This window comes from Henckelia pumila, unplaced genomic scaffold (assembly GCF_033568475.1).
Source record: "Henckelia pumila isolate YLH828 unplaced genomic scaffold, ASM3356847v2 CTG_170, whole genome shotgun sequence".
Lineage (NCBI taxonomy): Eukaryota > Viridiplantae > Streptophyta > Magnoliopsida > Lamiales > Gesneriaceae > Henckelia > Henckelia pumila.
Window position 1 is genome coordinate 943,024 of NW_027331771.1, and position 4,544 is coordinate 947,567.

A 4,544-nucleotide genomic window follows, 5' to 3' on the forward strand; every position below is an offset into this window, starting at 1 on the left:
TAGTTCGATTATTCATCCTATGAATATCCATTTGCATGCTTCGAACATCTCCATGTTCCCTACCAATGAAACGTGGTACTCCGCATCGCAAATGCTAGTCTCAAACTCGAGCGATCCTTATCCTTATTCTCGGACGGCTCAATCGACTAGGAACAGTTTAGAATATACAGTGACTATAAGATGTATTTCATGATAGACATCCCCATGTTCTACCACATCTTACATACACTATAGTATATTCAAGGTCTTTATCAAAACAACAATAGTATATCACAATATAACAATATGAAGAAAGATAAAGTCATTGCCATTAATAAAAGTGTAAATTGTATTAAACAAAAGATCGTTTGTACAAAGAGTCATCAAAGCCCATAGCCACAAGTTGGCTCACTGGGCACCCACTCTTTCATAATTAAACATGCATTAAATAAATCGCTGCGGAAGACTTAAATAAAAACAGACCGGCAGAATACAACCGGTTAAATAAATTCGATTATACAACCCAATCGAATAAATAAACCCTAAAGGCAAAACCTACAGCTAATCCTGCTGTCTTCACTGGTCACTGGATACTCCAAGCTCCTGGTGCTCAATCCTGCACCTACACCTGCCCCGTCGAATGGGGTGTCCAGATACACAGAAAAGACTGGACGGGAGCTCTAAGCTCAATACGAAAGCACTGGGTAAAACATACAAATATGATGCATACAAATGATAGGGTATCCGTATCTGGAATAACTGTATATAACTGCTCAGTAAAGGCGCCTAGGACATGAGTGGTACAACCCGGGGAGCAAACCCTGCGTACGCTGCTCATTCCTACAGGACGTGGGCTGTGTCCCCAAATGCTAATCACCCATGACCCGTCAGTCATTGGGCACTAGACATCACCCGTCCAGACAGGGCTGAGCGGCCCTACATGGCTCATCTCACAAGATGGACAGGAACAATATGATATGCACATGCTGCATAATAATATGACACACAAATGCAACATATAAGCATGCAAAACCCGCTGTCAATCTCAGTCTGTACTTGCGTACCTTACTACAGGCAGTCCTAGCAGTCCCACTCTAGGTTTCCAGCCTATCATCAACTCTACAATGCAAATATCCATGCATCATTATTTAAGCTCTAAAAGCCTTATCTAAGCTATTGCATACTCCTAAATAATTTAAAGAGACCATAGCTATACCTGCGTCCGTCGTCAGCGCGCTGATGACAATTGCCTCAAAACTAGGCCACAGCTCCGCCTCGACGCCTGGATCGCTATGCCACTTCCGGATTCCCAATAGGATGCCTAGAACTCCCTAGATCTGAGTTAGAAGACTTAGGATCAGAGAGAAGAGAGGGAAAGGTGCACTTGAAAATGAAATCTCGGCCCCCTATTTATAAACGGAGTTCGGAGCCTCCGAACCCGGTTCGGAACGTTCGAACACGATCGGATCCTCCGATCCCATCTTCGGAGCATCCGATCGCCCCAATATTACGTCAGCCATGATGTCACCTTGCTGATGTAAGCGATGACGTGTGCCCTGGTCCCGATCGGAACATCCGATCTTATCGACGGAGCTTTCGATCCACTTCGGAGCCTTCGATCCTGAGTTCGGATCCTCCGATCTAGTTCGGAGCCTCCTGACTTGGTTCGGAGCTTCCGAACCCTCCGGACCTTCGGGACCTTCCCGGCTATTTTAAGTGTCCTGAATCCATTTCTGGACTCCGTTAACCTATTTGGAATTTCCTTAATCATATTTTTACTTAATCTAAACATGATTACACGATTAATATACTCATTAATCGGTAATTCTGGATACGGGTTACTACATTCTCCCCCCCTTAAAAGATTTCGTCCTCGAAATCTAAGGTAAAACCTCGAGAACGTACAAGAAACTCTTGCTCGAGTGTCTGGTCGAAATATCCTCCGACACACTCAGACTCCCATCCAATTCTCTGCAAGCTTCATTACCGCTGAACCGCATAAACATTTTCCGAGCTGAAAATTACTGCGCTACTGATCGACAATCGAACTTCCCTTGCGCTAGCGTATCGTAACACTGATACATCTTTCACTTGAACCACGATCTTCCTGACCATGAAGGATACAATACCCTCTTGATCAAGATTATCGTCTTAAAAGAAATCTTATACTGACAAAGACCAAGTCATAACTTGACTGGCTTACGACAATCGTCGAATCACTAATCAAACTAACCATCTAATGGTTCCAAAAGTTCTCGGTGCTTAACACCTCTAGTTAGGAAATACTTTTCCCAACACTGTGCCGACACAACAAAAATCAAATTTTTCCCTAAGAGAATCTAGTTGTTCAAGTCTATACTTCAACGTAACTGCTCACAATGTTCCCTAGAATGGTTATCCTCCCCACTCTCCCTAAAGCACAACCGGCTTCCCAAGGAATACTGGGAACTTAAACCATCATGTCTAGTACATTCTGCTGTCCACGTTTCTTAATATATCATTCAAAACTGTGCCTTGATGATAACTATCATCACTTGAAATTTATGACGCTACGTCATCTCCTAGCCATTGGCCTGCGAAGTCACGCATTCATTGCAATAGAAGTCATCACACCTATGATGATCTACATTATCTCGATCGTAGGTTATTCACCTCATGAATTCAATCGATAAACGTCCTCCTAATAGTTATACATACTCGCAATAACTGTACACACATCAAGACTAAGGCAAGCTCCCACCAATATGCTCGACTGGGACATTCCACAGTACACAGACATATGGAAACGCTTCCTATTCCATCTCGAAACTCGATAGTCATTGCACCTGGTATAACTCAACTCAGAGTCTCTGATAATACCATCAGTTCATACCAATCTCTCAAGGTTGAACATACTGATCCGGGAACTAAATCTCAACGGATTCTCAATAGTCAAATCGCTCCATTGCCGAACGCATCCGTCTCAACACTGAACGATCTAACTCGTCGATTCCCTAGTCAATCCTGGGAAATACTTGTGCTCGAATTAACTTGCCACTCAACGCACATCCGAATATCGTCCATTGCTAAAGCACCATATCTTTGACGAATGGTCCGCACTGATGTGGCTTGTCGACTGAAAAGAACAAAGTTGCTTCATCGCTATCTTGCGAAATCTTCAATTCCCACACTAATCTTGTTGGCTACTAAGTTGAAATTCTACTCTCTCTGTCATTTCAGAGACATCGTTCATCACTCGCTGGAAGATTAGTGACACAACCTGCTAGATCTCGAGGATCAGATCCTAGCTAATGTCACACAGATTAGACAACTGATGTCTCCTTGCTAATGTCCATTAGCATTCCCAACTACTCGTCGGATCCAACCACAACGGTACACATAGATGCTTAACCGAAATATCCGGTCAACAATCTTCACTATTGTTGTTCAATGGAAAACTTCTCACATGAAACAACAACATGATCCTTTCCTGACCTATTGCTATCACTAAGCAATTGATTGGATCAATAGCAGTTTCCTACTTAACAAGAATGCACTATACTGGAAACTACCAACTCCCTTGCTTGTCTCCTATGTCAAGTTAGCACCTAACTTGATCATACAAGTCAATTGCAAACATTCCCGATTACAGCAATCCCAGAAGATTCATCTCTGGCGATCATTGAGACTAAATAACTCAAATCTCCGATTTCTCTGAGATGATATTCAGTACTCATCCTATAAGCATTTACTCGACAAAATACTATCCCAAGTATTTCTTAATTTCTACATCCTGATCAACCCTGATTGGCTCAACCAATCGAATTTGTCGATCTACTTAAGCTCGCACTTATCAGATCAGACCACCACTAATCATCCAACCTGCATGACTCGGTCAATAACCATGACTTAGTTGCCACAAGGAATCATTTCCAAACGGTGTTAGATCACAGTACATAAGTAGTTTACTTGGCACAAATCCTGCGCCTTTTTAGCACTACTAACCGCTGCTTCGTATTCTGAACTTAATCATCCTAACTCTGACAGAGTTAGCCAATAACCACTAGTAGTCACTAGCACAGATCCCGTGCCACCTTAGCACTACTAATCTTTGTCTTGTTCACCCAAGGCAAACATCAAGATAAGCTAAGCCCATTTCCTTCCCATGAAAAATCCTACGCTCACTCTCTGAAAATATCAGACAATACTTAGCGCAACCACTGGACTCACTGTCCTTACCTCGTTCATTCAGAATGAACATCACGGATCGTCAAGTCCAAGAAGAATAACTAAAGAATCCCAAAGATTTCCACAATCTTCGGATACTATCTTGATTATATCTCTCGTTAAGATTGTGCAACAGTTCAAGACTAAGGTAGCTTACTGGACAACCACCAAGGTTTCATGGGTATAGGCCATGCTTCCCCACATATTAATTAGTCATGTACAATCCCCAACATCTGATATAATCCCTCGCAGATGAAGTCATTCATCATGGAGTAGTCCTCGCATTCGAGTCAAAGTCTTAAAACAGCATCCCATCCAAGTTCTTGGATGATTCCTATCACAGGGAAATTCTAACTACA

The 4,544-nt window shown here is 42.5% G+C and overlaps 1 long non-coding RNA gene across 1 annotated transcript; it reads right to left on the reverse strand.

Moving 5' to 3' along the window:
- Positions 1 to 508: 508 nt before the first annotated feature.
- Positions 509 to 1,305, reverse strand: LOC140870669 (uncharacterized). The gene is made up of 3 exons (XR_012147508.1): positions 1,196 to 1,305; positions 1,044 to 1,098; positions 509 to 607 (listed from the first exon to the last, which is right to left on the reverse strand). It is a non-coding gene; the product is annotated as an uncharacterized lncRNA (long non-coding RNA).
- Positions 1,306 to 4,544: the final 3,239 nt, after the last annotated feature.